Source organism: Carassius auratus, chromosome 16 (genome assembly GCF_003368295.1).
Source record: "Carassius auratus strain Wakin chromosome 16, ASM336829v1, whole genome shotgun sequence".
NCBI classification, from domain to species: Eukaryota; Metazoa; Chordata; class Actinopteri; order Cypriniformes; family Cyprinidae; genus Carassius; species Carassius auratus.
The window spans coordinates 17,422,427-17,440,686 of record NC_039258.1 but is presented as its reverse complement, the minus strand read 5'-3'; the positions used below and the strand labels follow the sequence as shown (position 1 = coordinate 17,440,686).

Sequence of the window (18,260 nt, the reverse complement as noted above, 5' to 3'; positions counted from 1 at the left end):
TATCTGCTGTAGAGTGACTGGTGAAGGAATGCTGCCAACAAAGGATTTATGTAAATACACTACAAAAATAAGTGAAACATTTTAATTAGTGTAATTTCAAAGAGTTATAACAGCACTTTTCTTATTGTTGATTTCTGTGCATTTGCTGCAGATCTTTTGTGGTGTCGAAGGACCTGCAAGGAAAGGGGAAAAAAGGAAATGCCTGAAACAAAAGAATAAAGTAATGACTTTTTGTATTGTGTGTGTGTATTCCACTGCAGCGTCCGGAAATGGTCCAGAGATATGGATGAGATGCTCCATCACTCCAGCTCTCACCAGGACAAGATGCTGCTGTGGTCTCTTCCTCATCAGTGGCCCCAGAGCAGCGAGAGCATCTAGAGAAAGACCAAAAGACACTGAGGATTTGATTTTGGTAAAGTTTGTTCTGCTGGTTTCTGTTTATACAATAAAGGCGGTCTTTCAGAAGCTTCAAAAGCATCATCAAAAAATGTGGTGGAGCTTTTATCTGAAATCATTGACAGTGCTCTTATTACAGGGGCCTACAATCCTCTGATCCACCTGGAGAAAAGAGCCGTGCTCACAGACATACTGGTGGTTTTGAACCAGTTCATTGGTTTAGCCCAATACAAAAATAATAAATTAATGCATGTACTTTGTAATGTTTTCAAGGTAGTGGTGCTTATGGAGAGCAGGCACACGATTGTTTGGAGCAGACACAGCAGCAGTCAGATTGTCCTGCACGTGTTCTTCTGCTCTCGCTTCAAGGTTGTGTGGTTCAGAGAGCCGACATCATGGTCTTCCTCGTCCTGTTGCTCAACGACATCCCCGTTGAGAAGAGTGAGATTGTGAAGCACAGCACAGCAGCAGAATTGGCACAGCTGTGTTGAGATGATAGTAAGATGTGGGGTTCACCATCTGTAAATACATGATTGTTAGAAGAGTAAGTTTGAATGAAGCTTTGTTTCATGTGTTGTTGACTTGTATATGTATGAATTTATTGTGATGCTAACATTTAAACATTCATTTAAACATGTTTCTTGTTGTCAGTAAATAAAATATCAATATTTTATCTATTCGTGTATTAATTGCTTGACTGAAAACTGATGCATTCACATCAACTGCATTAGTGTATATACATGTATAGCTATGTCACGACAGAAAATACATTTTGCTTCTTTTACCAAAATGTAATTTTAAGGAAAAAAATTTATATAATTATTGGTTGGCATTAATCATTATTATTGCATGTAAGTGTTGGGGTGGGCAAAGGATGAAATTCATTATGGGGTAATCTTCATTTTTGAGTAGTAATACTTAAATTTTTAGAGTATAAAATCATCAGTCTTCTCCAAAGGTGAGATCTTCGAGCAGTTGTACTGGACTGTGGAGTTAGTGATGTTGTGAAGTGGTAGTGCACCTGTACCTCTTTTTTATTATTATTGCCAATCTTATAACATAAAAGATCAGGGTAAGACGGTTGTATTTAACAATAACAATCATAACGCCATAAAACAGTAAATATTTAACGTGTTCATCATATGAGATCCTATACAAGAAAAAAATATCACATAAAATAATTTAAAAAATATTCTAGAGATAACCATTTTAGGTTTTCTAAATCTATATATATATATATATATATATATATATATATATATATATATATATATATATATATATATATATATATATATATATATATATAAATGACATTAGTGGAGTTAAAAATATAAAAACTACAGGAGCATTGAGCAGCATAGAGTGCCCTCTCGTGGCTGTAGACGGTCATGTTTTTTCTTGGTTCATGTCAAATTAATTTTGATAAGTGGCAGGACAAGCCAAACTATGAAAAATGAAAAAAGTGGGTAGCACTTTATTTTACAGTCCTGTTCCTCATGTACATACTATGTACTTATTATAGTAATTACAATAACTATGTAATAATTAGGTACTAACCCTGAACCTAACCCTACCCCGTGTAGTTACCTTGTGTTACCAGAACTTTCTTAGATAAATACACTGGAAGTACACTATAAGTACATGTTAGTACACGTACTGTAAAATAAAGTGCAACCAAAAAGTGTGATTTATAGTCCTGAAAATACGGTAGTCATTATCACGATATCCATGTCCAAGAGTCAATTTCCTCGGATGAGATGATTTTTATTCATTACTTATTTGACAAGATGCTATAAACACACACTTATCCTCATCGAGCTTTTATTTTGGCACTTCTGGCATTTTGAATTTGCATATTAGCTAAATATTTAGTTTCAACTGAAACATTTAGATTCAACATTTAGATTTAGATTTAGATTTAGATTTAACATTTAGATTTAGATTTAATATTTAGATTTAACATTTAGATTCAGATTTATATTTAACATTTAGATTTAGATTTAACATTTATATTTAACATTTATATTTATATTTAACATTTAGATTTATATTTAACATTTAGATTTTATATTTAGATTTAACATTTATATTTAACATTTAAATTCAGATTTAAATTTAACATTTAGATTTAACATTTAACATTTAGGTTTAACATTTAATATTTATATTTAACTATTTAAAATGTCTCTAATTTGACAAATATTGTTGTAAATGTGCTAAAAAGTGACCGTCAAAAAATTCATACCTTTTTTTTTTAAACGTTGTTTGAAGCTAAATGTGACACAATGTTGCTGCTATTTTCAGCATGAGCAGCTTTACAAATGGCGCCCCATTACCTAACACCGTTCTTTTAAACACCGTTATTCCAAACAATGGTTATACAAATCTATTGTATAAATTTCTGTGAGACATTTGTAGCAACAAACACTTTTGGTTTCAAAGAAAACTTATGACAACTCGTTTTCAATCTAATATCGGCATTTTCGTGTTTGTGACCTATTTTGTTTTTTTGTGTATTTATGTACTTGTTTGAGTGTATATTTGTATTTATTTTGTTACATGTTCATGTTTTCAGTATGTTTACGTTTGTGTGTGTGTTTCAAGGATTTAGGTTAGCCTACTGAAGTAAGTATGAGTGACTTATTAAAATTAAATAAAACAACAGTTTTTTTTCCAACAAGGATTTTTGTTGAGACGAAAAAATTAAACCGTATAGGTTAACCTAATTTTAAAGTAAAAATATCGGTTGCTATGAACATTAATACAGAAAGGCATACATTACTGGTAGATTTACAAATACGGTCTGAGATTACACTCAATTTTCGTTCACACTCTGTACTAGAGCTGAAGATCTTTGCCCGGTCGGGTTCGGGCTTAATTTAGATCATCTTACGCGGACTCGGCTCGTGCTCGCACTCCGGTTTGCGAGGTAAACGAGCGGTCATGTGATGTGTTTCGATTAGCGCGAGAAAGATGTGAAAATGGATGCTGAGTAGATGCAACGCAGGCTTGCCTCTGGCATTTACGTTTTGGTTGCACCAGCAACTAAAGAAAAGTCTGAAGTGTGGAAATGTTTTGATCATGTTTATAATGAGAATAATGAGTGAATTATGACGGACCATCAGTGAGCGCAGGAACGCGCTGAAGACATCTACAGTGGATTCATTCATTTTCCTCCACAAAAACATGCAGGCTTAGCCTAATCTTTGTGATTAAAGGTTTTTCAAATGATAACTAAATATTCATTGAGTCTTAAATGCATAAAATGGACAGAGTATATACACTAATGTTGGCATTCTTTTATTAAATGTCCGCTGCTAGTGGCGAAGCAAATCCAGCGGAGCCTTTATCTTTTGTTACTGCCAAATATTAGTCAGTCTCACTCAAAACAACTCTACAATGTTAATCCTCCTTTAATAGTGAAGTGTGAGTGTTTTATTCCAACACTTTTCTAGGATAGCCTCTCACACGCATACGCACACATACAGCAAAACTTGAACTCACATAGGTTTTATCAAATGCAAGCAAAATACATGGGTTGTTTAAATATAGCCTACACGGCAATACACATTTTTCTTCAACTACAGGCTTTATGGCTGATTTTGATTTTACCCTTGTATGGTGTTTGGGTCACTTTATATAAATAGAATAATTATCCTATTAATTGTTTTTTTCAAACTCAGGCTCATTGGCCTTGGCTCATTTTCTCTGAAGAACATATAGGCTATCAGAGCATCCTATAGTCTGGGCCTGCTATCAGTATGTGTATGTGTGTTTATGTTTATGTGTGTGTGTGTGTGTGTGTGAGAGAGAGAGAGAGAGAGAGAGAGAGTCTGTAAGAGTGTGAGTGTAAGTGTGAGTTTTGTGTTTCTGCCCCTGCCATTCCCTCACAAGTTTGTAGCACTTTAATTCATAAATGTGATCCAACAAAGGTAAAGGGTAAATTTTGACCATGCTGTTTATATTGCTTGTAATTAGGATGAAGTAAACATCTGTTGAGTATTTTAACATAAACATTTTGACTGTGTTGAATTAAAAACCCAAAACTGCAGCAGTTCCACCAGACCCGAACACTGGCTGAGTAACAAAAATATGAACACCACACAAGGGTTAAATAAACAGATTTCACCTTAGTTTTGTTATTTGAAGGTCACTTGAAGGTTGTGGTGTAATTTCCACCATGACAAACAAGAAGACGACAGTGTCAGAGAAGGTCAGGTTTGAGATGAAAAATCAGACCATTTAAGTGTAAAGAAAACAAAGAAGGATCTCTAGGTAAATATCACTTCAACTTGTGAACAATATTTTTTTATTGTGTGCTTTTTCCAATCCGATTGTAAATTAAATGCGTATAAATTAATTATTTATATTCCATAGTTTATTGATTTATTAATTTAAAAAAATGAATTTGAAGACATAAAAGCTGGCTATGAAATCAGCCTAAGCAAGACAGAGGAAATAGCCTTTTTATTCTAAAATGTTAAAAAAAATTCATTACGTCATCAAAATTGGGGGGAGGGGGGAGTGCATGTGTATTTGTATAAAGTAAACTGGCATTCAAAAGTTCAGAATCAATAAGATTTGTGCCTTTTTTTTAAATATGTTCTTTCTGCTCATCAATTATGCATGATCAAAAATACAGAACAAAAATATTACAAAATATAAATATTTTCTAACAATACAAGTCTATTATTATAATTTTTTTAATCGAACAACAAAAATATATTCCAAAAATATATATAATTAAAAAAACAAAATAAGGTACTGACCCCAAACATTTGAATGGTATAGTGTATATTATTACAAAAATGATTACAAATTATTACACATTTTTTTTCCAATATTGATAATGATAATTAGCGTATTAGAATGATTTCTGAAGGATCATGTGACACTGCAGCTTTGATAAAGTATTATAAATTAATATTAATTTTAAATTGCAATAAAATTTAATTATATTACTGGGGGTTTTTACCCCAGCATGTTTGTTCAAATAAATGCAACTTTGATGAGCATAAGAGACTTCATTAAAAACTAAAATCTTTCTTAGCCCAAACATTTGAATGGTAGTATATATATGCATATTTCTAAAGTCTTACACTTTGGAAATTTACCATATACCGTATTTTCCGGACTATAAGTCGCACTTTTTTTCATAGTTTGGCCGGTCCATGCCACTTAGTCAGGTGCAACTTATTTATCAAAATTAATTTGACATGAACCAAGAGAAATGAACCAATAGAAAAACATTACCGTCTCCCAGCAGCCATAGGGCGCTCTATGCTGCTCAGTGCTCCTGTAGTCTACACTGAAGACATAGACCGCCCTCTCGCGGCTGTAAACGGTAATGTTTTCTCTTGGTTCATATAATATACTATATTTGCTTCATATATGTCATTTCCACCACTATTATTTCCTATGTTTGCATTTTGTTGCTTAGGGGTGACATTTTTATTCATAGGCTTTATGTATTTATTTGTTTACTCATTAATATGATTGATCATCAAAGATTGGATGTACATTTAAGCTTGGGAAATTTGCCATATAAAATATTACTATTATTATACAATGACAAAATCCTCCTGTGATGCATGTATGCTTCATATAAGATTTCCAACACCATTAATTTCTATACAAATTGAATAACACATTTTGATAAGGAGGAATGTGCACTGGATTGTTCGGGGACAAAGTTAAGTAATTTGTCTGCTCTCTGTATTAATCTGATTAAATGTAAAGGGCCCTTGAGTTTTGGAAATTTGCAATATAAATGATTCTAAATGGTCAGATTCCTCCTGTGATGTGTCTATGTCTGCTCTGCTGCTGAGAAATGTAGACAAATTAAATCTATTTTCTGAGAGTCATTGCTAAGTGCTAATAGATCAAGAACACTTTGCTACACACTTGCTAGATAACACAAAAAAAAATAACTTCAGCACACTCCATGAATCCAAATGAGTGTGACTGCATCAATGCGACAATTCACCAAAGTTTTTCATTTCAACATTAGAAATGAACTGGTTTTAGAATTAAATCCGGCAGAAAAATCTTGTTAAAGTAGCAACATTATTATTATTATTATTATTATTATTATTATTATTATTATTATTGGCTTTATAGACAAGCATAGTGAAACGTTAACAGGAAGTGATTCTGGAAGAGAGAGAGGAACATGATTGGAAAGTACTCAGGACAACTGAAATTCTTATACTTAGATTATCTCACAAACAAATTTTGACTTTATAGCTTTATATTACATACTTCCATTTGAGTTCACTGAAAAAAACATCTTTAGACACTAATTATTAAGTAAATGACTTGTAACATTAGGAAAAGGTGTTTTGCAGTGTTACACAAGCAACTAAAGCTAAAGATAGCGGAAGGCTTGGTAGTGTTGGTGGGAGGGGAGCAGCTGAAGATGGAGCAGCGCAGGGTGATGCAGTTTGGGGCAACAGTTTGAGCTCGGATGGGCACAGATCTGAGAGCTGAGCTGCGTGACTCAATATACAGACAGTGGGAGACCTCACGAGGAGATACACATACTGTATATACAACCTGAGAAGAAGTGGACTTTCAGCGAAACAGTCCAAGCTGTGCCGCCTGAGGGACCTTTTCGTGGCCCTGTGTGAGACACGACTTGAAACTGTGCTTTTCTCCTTTCTCATTGCACCTCTCCATCCTCCTCACTTCCTTCACAGCTCCCTCTTTTACATGGGCGTGGGTGTAAAAGCTGCTTTTACCAGAATGTGAGGCTTTTAAACCATTCTGTTTCTCTCAGCGAGGAACACCCTGCTGTGTGCATTCTACACTCAGCACTGTCTGCTCATACACACTCCTTTTCAACACTACACCCCTGAAGAGTCAAGTGGAGGCTAATCACCACTGAAGGAGAGCACAGTCATTTTATAAGCCGACCTCAGGGACTGACCTTATGGTGTTCCCTTCTGTCTGACAAGATTGCAGCAGGGACAAGCTCTCTGTCTCTGAGCTAGGTTGTTTTGAGAAGTTTTGACTGCTTTATTTGGAAACCAGCATCATATTTTGCCATGGGTATGTGAGCCAATGCAGGAAATTGGAAATTTTTTATCATCTCGGTTACATATGTAACCACGGTTCCCTGAATAAGGAATGAGATGCTGCAGTGATGTAACCGTCTATGGGAACACCCCTCGGTGTGACGAATGTCTGAAGCCTATACCATCCCGCCAATCCTATTGACCAAATAGCGCATGCGTACGCATCGTATACCTGGGTGCCGAGCACTATTTCGCTCAGATTTCATGAACTGAAGAAATGCTATCAAGGTACGGAATGGCCAGGACCGCAGCATCTCGTTCCCTATTAAGGGAACTGTGGTTACATACGTAACCGAGATGTTCCCTTTCATAGGTCACTTCGATGCTGCGGTGACGTCACCGGCTATGGGAACGCTATACCATAACGCCTGACGTACCTGATAGTTGGAATCCAAGGAAAACATCTGCTCAAGTGGACAGAACCCGGGAGCCAGGAGCCATCCTCACATTCAGACTGTAAAACTTGACAAAAGTGCTCGGTGAGGACCATCCTGCCGCAGCACAGACATCATATAGAAGAACCACTGAGAAAGCTTGTGATGAAGCCACTGCTCTTGTGGAATAAGCTCTAATTCCTAAGGGCGAAGCGAGTCGGTGCACCTCATAGGCTAAAGATAAAGTCTCCATCAGCCAATGTGACATACGCTGCTTTGTGACAGCATGGCCTCTATTTTGTGTCCTAACAGACAAATCTGGTTGGACCCATGCCATGGAGCTGTTTGATCAACATAAGTCTTCAGCGTTCTGACAGGGCAAAGACTCAGATCTCCTGACCCCACCTCCTTAAGTCAGGATTTTATCCGGTATAGTTTCAAAGGGCTAACGGATGCCCTGATAAACCTTGCAACACAATGGATAAATCCCATGAAGGAACTCGCAAAGGGCGGAAAGGCCTCAGCCGTCGCGCACCTTGTATAAAACGAGAGACCAGCGGATGACGGCCCACTGAAGCACCATCTATATATATATATATATATATATATATATATATATATATACGTGGTTAGCTGAAATGGCTGCCATGTAAACTTTCAGAGTGGCTGGCGTTACTCCATAGAGAAACGGTCTTGAAGGAACTCCAGTACTAAAGCCACTGGGCAGTAAACCGGATCCAATTACGAATTCCACACCAGGTCGTAAACAGTTTCCATTTGAAAGCATATAAGCGTCTCGTAGAAGCTGCCTTAGAATTCATTATAGTCTCGGTGGTTTCAACAGAAAGACCGGGACATATTAACTCACTCCGCTCAGAGGCCACACCCACAGCTTCCATAGATCTGGCCGTGGTGCCAAATCATTCCCTGTTTTCGCGATAGTAAGTCCTGTCTGAGGGGATTCTCCATGGAGAGCCCGCTAACAGACTGACCAGGTCCGCAAACCACAGCTGTGTGGGCCAATTGTGAGCTAACCCATCCAGGCCCAGGGGCGATGGAGGGCATAAGGAGAATCACAGCAGGCAATGCGTAGTCATGCTCGACGCGAATAAGTCCACTCTCACTTCTCCAGATATTTGCCATAAAAGGCTCACCGTTTGGGGGTGCAACCTCCATTCCTCCTTTTTCTTTTTTTTTCTTTTGCTCCATAGTCTGTCTGGATAGCAAATCCACTCCGAAGTTCAAACGTCCGGGGACATGAACCACTCAGATCAACAGAAATCTGTTCTGAGACCAAAAAAGAATATTTCTCGCCAGCCTGCACAAGGGGCGAGAGCGCAGTCCTCCTTGATAATACAGATACGACACAACCGCTATGTTGTCTGATCTGAGTAGTACATGACGGCCGATCAGCAGATTCGAGAAATACTGGAGAGCTAGAAAAACCGCCAGTTATTCCAACCTGTTTATATGCCAACTGCGTTGTGTCGCCGTCCATACTCCGTGAGCTGAGCGCCCTTATGACACGTCCGTCATGACAGTCTCTCGGGAAGCACAAATCCCCAGCCGAACTCCAGCTAGAAGGAATTTGGTTGACATCCATTGTCTTATTGGCATAACACACCTCGGGGTCACTGAAATCGTCCGATGCGGAAGACAATGGGGTGAATGTTCCGGCTTGTCGTCCACCACTGAAGGGTGCATATGAAGTGAGCCCAGATGGATTACAGGGGATGCCGCTGCCATTAGACCTAAAAGTCTGAGGCACAAACTCACCGTCTCTGTGCAACCAACTTTGAAGTGACGTAGGCATGACGCGAGAGACTGAGCACGCGAGAGAGATAGTCTTGCTGTCATCGTGCAAGAGTCAAGTTTATTCCAGAAGGTTATCCGCTGTGAGGGAATTAAAACACTCTTAGAAATTTGTGCATGAGCCCAGGCTGTTTAGATGATTCAGCACAAGATCCCGATGGGAGTGTGCTTGAGTCTGCGACTGTGCTTAACACCAGCCAATTGTCCAGGCAATTCAATACACGACGCCCTGGAGCCGCAACAGGGCCAGAATTGCGTCCATGCGTTTCGAAATACTCGATGAGCCAAGGCTAAGCCGAAAGAAGAACTGAATGGTGTATCCGTGATGAATTGTCCCCACCCATAACACCCATAATGAAAATGACTAGCAAGCGCTACCTTGCGGCCCATAGAACGTGTGTGAATAGTGGTTTCCAAGCCTCCGCCTGCAGCGTTCCCACATGCATTAACATCCGAGCACGGAAAGCTCACAGCATCCGTAAGCAAGGAAAAAACACATGTGTAAAAGCCACTACGTTTCGTTGTGTCTAATCCTGAAGCGTATCTGCGGCAGAATTAAATCCAACAAAATGAATATCAGGCCACGCCTCTAGTCTGATAACAGCAGCTGTTTGAGCCATCATAACAGGCTGTCTTAGTCAGCCTCTTGTGCTGTCCCTCAACTCTGAAGGCTGGATTGTGCAGTGTCTGAGGGGGCGCTCAAGTGATAGCTCAATCCAATGGTGCTGCGAGGCAGTCAGTGTTAGAGCGTGGAGACTGTAGTGAGAGGGTTGGATGTGCATTAGCGGTCCAACAGTGCTCTCTAATGGAGGTACAGTCCCTGGCAAACAGGAAGGAAGCGCATGCGTCAAAGTTGCTGCGTTTCGTTGTGTATAATCCTGAAGCGTATCCACGGCAGGATTTAATCCAACAAGATAAACATCAGGCCATGCCGCTAGCGAGAACGTGGCAGCTATGAGCCGTTCATAAACTGGTCGTCTTTGTAGACTCTTGTGCCATCCCTCAAACTCTGAAGGCTGGATTGTGCAGAGTGTCGGCGCTCAAATGATAGCTCAATCCAATGACGCTCGAGGTGCCTTTGCTGCGAGACAGTCAGTGTTAGAGCATGGGGACTGCAGTGAGAGGGTTGGATGTGCATTAGCAGTCCAACAGCACTCTCTAATGCGTATGCGTCAAAGTTGCTGCGTTTCGTTGTGTATAATCCTGAAGCGTATCCACGGCAGGATTTAATCCTACAAGATAAACATCGGGCCACGCCTCTAGCAAGAACGCGGCAGCTGTGTGAGCCATTATAAACTGGCCACCTTTGTCAGCCTCTTGTGCCGTCCCTCAATCTCTGAAGGATGGATTGTGCAGAGTGTCTGAGTGGGCGCTCAAATAATAGCTCAATCCAATGACGCTCGAGGTGCCTTTGCTGCGAGACAGTCTATGTTAGAGCGTTGGGATTGAGGACGAGAGGCTTTCTCGTTAAGAATCGCCATAAAGTGAAGTAAATTTTGCCGAAATTTAGACACGACTCGGCACCCCTGCGACAGACTTTAGGCCGCGGCCGAGTTCGTGCGATCCGTTTGGCTAGAGAGTTAGTTCACTAGCGCCATTGCTGTATAACAGCAGTCCGCCATATCAGCAATGGTGGCGAAACCCGCGGCGTTCGTGACGTGCGCTGATTAAGGCTGCTTCCAGGACCTCAAAACCTTGGTGGAGGTCCGTGAAGAAGGGTAGTGGCTCACGGGGGGGAATAATTATCCACCACGCGGGTAACCACATTAATAGTTCACTGAGGAAGGGGAGGCGCGTTGCTCCTGTCCGCTCGGAGGGAGAGAACCGCATGTGCCGGCCAGAGCATACTCTGAGTTTGAAGCCGCGGTGGACAAACATAGTTTGAAAAAGCAAATCTGCTGATTAACACGCTTGAGTGGGGTAGAGCGAGTAAGTGGAAAAACTCCAGTGCATCACTGTATTCATAGTCAAACCGCCCATATCGCCCATAACCAACACCTCGTGCAGGGCCTCGGCGACCGCAGAAGCGAAACGGTGGGGGTTAGACGTGAGGCGACTTATAGAAATACACTCCAGAGCGAGAATTCTCTTTTTTTTCTTTTACTGTAGCCGTAGGCTATCAAGGAGAGAACATGTAGAGAGGCTGCTAACGAACCTCTCATGAGTGCCTCCTCGTGATAAACCCATTATACGGCTCTTACCTTTCATTGACTCATCGCATCCGCAAAGAGGAATTACACACTGCTCGAAAAAAAAAACGCTTGAGAACACGAGATGGTTTCCATAGGGCACAGATGATTCGCTTCCCTGAAGGAATGAAATCTGAGCGAAATAGCACGCAGCACCCAGGTATACGATGCGTACGCATGCGTAGGCCGTTGCCAAGCACTATTTGGCCAATAGGATTGGCGGGATGGTATAGGGCTTCAGATATTCGTCACACCGAGGGGCAGGGGCGGAGTGGCAATCGGGACGATCGGGACTTTTCCCGGATGGCCGGTTGATGAATTTTCATGATCGGCCCATTATAAATTATTCATAACAGCCGTTAGAGTGGCCGGAGCGGGAGCGCGGCTGCCGGTGTAGCAGTCGATTCTGTTCCCCTCGTAATGTCTGTTTCCCTTTACGCAAACATACTACTATCCTTGCGTAGTTGCCGAGTTCCTATACGTACGATCAGAACTAGCGTGCGCAAGAAGCGTGACTGGTTGTACTGCAAGTCAAATAGTTCAAAATACCGTCCTAAATCTTAAACTTAAAAATAAAATTAAGACGAGAGGTTTTTCAACTTGAAATGTAAAAACATAAGACAAAAATAACGGAACTGCAAGATGAATAATAAAAAAAAGAACATAAACGGGAGTGTGAGAATCATTTCACTATGCTGCAGTGTAGCAAGAAATTTGTCCCTTTTTGCTTTCCTTACATCCAGGTGTGTTTGGTGTATTTGCATGTGGGAATGTTGCCAAATCCGCGGAATTTAGGCTACTTTGGGAAAATGTTTGATTAACTATATGGTAGGGTTTATTACACGGACCTGTCAACCCGAGGGGAAACAGACATTCCAAGGGGAACAGAATCGACTGCTACACCGGCACTGTATTTCTCAGTCATAGTTACCCCCCTGCACACTCATCTCATCTCCCCCGTCATATTCTTTATACAGAACTTTCATGGTCACAAAAAAAAACGAGTATTTAAAGCTGCGGTAGGGAACTTTTGACGCTCTAGCGGTTAATAAACAGAACTGTTTGCATCTTGCGGAAGAACATCGTAGCCGGAACTACTTTTCTCTGTTTATGTCTATGAAGAATCACAAAGGTACTGGGTTACTCCGCCTCGGTACCCCCGAAGCAATCTAAAATAGTCAGAATATAAAAACTTATTATAGGTGAACCCTAGTGATTCAGGACAAGCTAAAAACACTGTTTGGAAAATGGATTCATGGTGTACTCGCTTATTATATACATTTTTCTACATTTTGAACACAAACAAAGTTACGGACCGCAGCTTTGATTGGTTGATTTTTTACCGGGAGCGGTCAGTAACTGCAAATGGCAATAGGACCACTGGGAGGAGCCAGAGGAGCTTGATTTTTTTCACAGATTATCTGTCTCATATTCTACTGTCAGGACATAATGACAGGTTTAACAAATATGTAAAAAAATATATATTTACAAAAGTTACCTACAGCAGCTTTAATTCATTTGATTGTTCTTAAATCAACATAGAATGGAGTAAAACCTCCTGGGAATGGGGAATTCGTTTATCCAGTGAACCGATTACAGGTCAAGTCTGTTTACAGAAATGTAGGGAGATAATGAGCGCCCCCTGCCCCCTCGTCTAATGGCATGACCCAAAAATGGCACACGCCAGACTAGAGAGAGAGAGAGAGAGAGAGAGAGAGAGAGAAAGTGCGCAAATTCTGAAAAAAAAAAGACAAGTCAGGAAGGATTAGCGTGGTTGCATAACATTTAACGATACCCCCATGGAAGGCAAGATGGGAAAGGACAAAGGAGGGGCCAAAAAGGACAGAATGAAGAAGAAGCGGATGCTGGAGGAGAATGCATCAAAGTGCTCAAAAATTACGGATTTATTCCGAATTTCCGATATCAGGCGTCAACAGGTGAATTGACAGAAAAAACAGTGGCGCCGCTCAAGCATTAACGTACGTTATTGCTAGCCGCTCGTGAACTAGCACAAGCTAGTAAATGTTGGTAGCCTAATAATAATGACTAATTTAATTAGTGGTAGGTAGACAGTCGTGTGTGTATTATATATATTCATACTACGCCAATTAACATAACATAGCCAACGCCAATTAACAATCAGTAACACTTTATAATAAAAGTTCAGTTGTAAGTAATTTATAAGTGATTAGTTTATGATAAACTATATAATTTACAAAAACGTTCATAAATGATTAGCAAGTGATATGCTCACATTTTATGTATGTTTTGAAAATTCCGTTACAAGTCAGCGGCGGTGTGAACGCCTCTCACGTGGCGTTGTCAAGGTAGCAATTTCACTGGATCTAAACAAACCAGTAGCGGTGGCTTTCTTAATATATTTAAAATAATTTTGCAAGGGTTATGACGTTAGTAGTATATATTTTTTTGCATTTTTTTTACCACCGAGGGCCGGTGGTTTACAAAATTTCCCGGTAGATTTTTTGGTCCCACTCCGCCCCTGCCGAGGGGTGTTCCCATAGCCGGTGACGTCACCGCAGCATCGAAGTGACCTATGAAGGGGAATCTCAGTTTTCCACTAAGTATATATAATTAATTAAGAAATATAACTTAGAGACAGAGATCATATACTTTTAGAAGCACATACTAACAGATATTAAACTTAAAGGCTTGTATAATGTATAATGCATTACAAAAGTAGTTTTAATTGCATTAATTATTCCTTGTAATGCACACTATAATGCATTGTACAATGGCATGAATAATTGCAACCACAGTTAATACATTATAACACTCATCGATTCATTGTTACACTATGAATTTTACATTTGGTTATAATTATTTAGGACGTGATATAATGCATCACAACGCACATAACATAGATTATACATAAAGTCTTTAAGTAATGTGTTACCAAAAAATCTTGTCAAAAAATGTTTTTTTTTTTGTTTGTTTTTTACATAAATCAAATATAGTACATTTTCTGCTTGCTACAACAGATATGGGTAAGCATAAATCTTAAAATATGCTTAAATGCCTTGTTTTGAGAACAATACTTTTTTTTTTCTTTTTTTTTTTGCAATTTACCGCTCAAAAGTTAAGGATTGGTATGATTTTTTAAAATGTTTCTTTTCTGCTTACAAAGCATGCATTTCTTTGGACAAAAAAAACTGTAAACCCAGCAATACTATGAAAAATTATTACAACTTAACATAAATTATTTTCTAAAAATATATTAACGTAATTTATTCCATAGCCTCAAATGATTCAATCTGCTGATTTGCTGCTCAATAAATTTTCTAATCATTATAATCAAAGTTGAAAACATCTGTACTGCTTAATATTTTTGCGAAAACTGTGATACTGTTTTTAGGATTTTTTGAATTTTTAAAAAAAAGTTATTTGAAATAAGTAACTTTTACATCAGTTTCATGCATTTTTGCTGGATAAAAGTTTTTTTATTTATTGTTTTGGGAAAATATATTTAAAATCACATACACTTACATGAGATGAAGATTTTAGTCGTATCAATAGCCTTATAAAAGCTGTTTTTATTTCACATGGAGCAGGTCACCTTATGTTGGCCACCATCTGAGATCACATGACCAGCAAAATAATGTACTCTAAATATGGTTAGAGTGTCTGATGTGATAAAAGAGGGCACTTTTACAAGCAGATCTACAAACGCCTTCCAGAGATCTTGAAGGTACGGGACGCTATGCGAAAAGACAGGCAGCATCTATGAGAATGGGTGCTGATCTAATTAAATGTGATGAAGGCAGGGTACAGCCATTTGCTCCAGGAGGGCAGGTACAACTGCATTAGTTTAGAGTTATAAGCCTGAGGGAAAGGCTGTGGACTAGTTAAATTTGATGAAAGGTATGGTTTTTAGCTGTATGAGAGCAGGTAAAGTGTTTTGCTGTATTAGTTTAGAGTTATGGCCTTGAGGGAGCGACCTAGAATCATTAGAGATGTGAGTCTGTTTTATGGGACTGATGTGTCGCAATATGGGCACAAAACACTTGGACTGGTCCTTGTCTTTTTTATATCAATGTCTATGTCTTAAAAGAACCAGCTGTTCTGTTTATAGTCAACAATTTTTTTTTTTTTGGAAATTAAACATTTGTTTGTCACATACACCCATGGTATAGCAGTGAAACTGTATTGTGTGCTTATCATGCAAGCTCTCTAAGCAATGCAAGACACTGATCACCCCCCCCCCAAAGAAAATACATAAATGTTAAATGCCTAGTGATTAAAGTAGCCTTGAAATAAAGGGACTCATCCATAAAATCAGTCCTTGTGAATATTAGCATTGGCCCTCCTTTTTAGATCAGATTAGATCCACTTTTTTACATTGCAAATAGTTAAATACACTTTACCATTCATGAGCATAAACACGTGCTTTTGTGTGAAAAATACAAAGCACGATAACCGATTCAGATGAAAAAAAAAACCTTGCACATACCAGCGTCTTTGAGACAACATGTTTTTAACAGTCTCTGGCATTCAGATACACACAAATGAATCACTGAGAGCTTTTTCAGAAGAGCTCACTATGAGATGCCAACTTCATCAATCCATCTATTTAAACTGCTCATGTCTGCAATGCACTGATTAAAAACACCATTTAGCCAAAAGAGAAATGAGACCAAGAAAAAGAAAAAGTGCAGATGAAAGGACACAGAGATGTACAGTGAAGTGAGTGGGGTGTCTGTATTGTCAGAGGGCTGAATGGTCTGTGGGAAGGCCATTATAACAGTTATAATATCAGAAAAAAAGGGGCCAGAGAGTTTGGAGGTGGGGGGGGGGGCTGCATGGGTCAGAGAGAGACAAAGGTTACACAACAAATTATTCACCCCTCCGCTGGCTCTATTCTGCACCCTTTTGTTAAGCATAAACGCAGCTTGGCAGGGTCCACAGAGAGCTCTTCAATCCACAGTAACAACTCATTATACAGTACAAGACCTGCTCAGATCATCAGCCTCAGACTGACACAAACACATGCAGATGTAAATGAAAGTGAACTCTTATAACCGCAAACAGACCTACAAACTCATTCAGAGACTCCTACACATGTTGACATGCACTTTAAACCGGACAAGACAGCAAGAGACCCCGATAACCCCTCAGAACGGGACAGCTGAGAGCACCGGGGGGGCAAAGGAAGTTTCATACCTTCTTCAGCTGAACTGTGCTGGACCACCAGAGAGACAGACAGAAAGATCCTCCACATTTCCATCAGAGCAACACACAGGAGAAGTCCAGAGAGAAAGAACACGGGAGAGGGACACAGGAGGAGAGAGAGAAAGAGAGAGCGAGAGGCAGAAAGAAGGGAGGAGGAGTCTGTCTGCTCGTTTTTATCTCAGATTAAAGAGAGGAGAGAAAGAGAGGGGGTGGGGGAGCAGGGAGGAGTATTTATGTATGATGATGATTATGACTGAGAAGTCACTGAGCAAAGAATGAGGAGAGAGAGAGAGAGAGAGAGAGAGAGAGAAAGATGAAGGGACCCGTGAACTGACTTTAGCTACTCACCGTGATGGAAAGCCTAAAACAAGTTCAGCTTGTTCGCAGAAAAAGTGTCTAGACACGCAGGAGACAGACGCTCTAACAGTCACATTTGGTGAAGGCTCTGGTTTGGCATGCTGATAGGGCACAGAGAGCCAGATTGGAGATATGCATCACTCAGTCAAAGAAGCTTGGAAAACTGCCTGTGTGTTTTCTTTTCCTCTCTTCTTTCAGTTGCTTCTTTTTTCCTGAAAAAAAAAAACATATTTTGAATATTTCCTTCTGGGCTTAGTCATCTCTCATTTTCCACACCCACAGAGAAAAACAGAAAGGTTATTCAATATAGACATTTATTAACAGGCTGTTGCACTCCTGAAGACTACAGTTTTGTGGAGTTATCTCTTTGAAAACAGCGCCTCCTGGTGGAGAGACTTGAAGACAGCAGTAGATACTGGATATCCTGTTGTGTTTCTTTCAGAAGTTATACATTTGTTTGTGAGGAGCCTGATCACTGTGACCTGTCAATCATCAAACAACGTCTACGTCTATTTCTACTATTTCTATTTCTACTTCTTTGACAATTCTTTCACTGACACATCTCCTTTACTAAAATTTACTTGTTTTACCTAGGCTATATTTTACCAAATTGTGTATTCCTAATGGAGGTCAAGACGATCTCGAGGCGAATCTCCTTCAAGGACAGGGAGCTAAATACATTTACCAGACTGGATGAGCAGGTGACGTAGTGAAATGGATTTAGTGAATTTGTAACAAAGTAAAATAATGTTTTTATACTAGAAAAATACAATATATCATCAGAGTAGAAAAACAACACGGTAATTCAAGTGTATAAGTAGATCACAATGTAATATAAGACAAACGCTATTATTAGATTACAGTAA

At 39.4% G+C, this 18,260-nt stretch overlaps 1 long non-coding RNA gene across 1 annotated transcript; it reads right to left on the bottom strand.

Moving 5' to 3' along the window:
• Positions 1–237: 237 nt before the first annotated feature.
• On the bottom strand, positions 238–17,164 carry LOC113116374 (uncharacterized). The gene is made up of 3 exons (XR_003294009.1): positions 17,029–17,164; positions 653–915; positions 238–374 (listed from the first exon to the last, which is right to left on the bottom strand). It is a non-coding gene; the product is annotated as an uncharacterized LOC113116374 (long non-coding RNA).
• Positions 17,165–18,260: the final 1,096 nt, after the last annotated feature.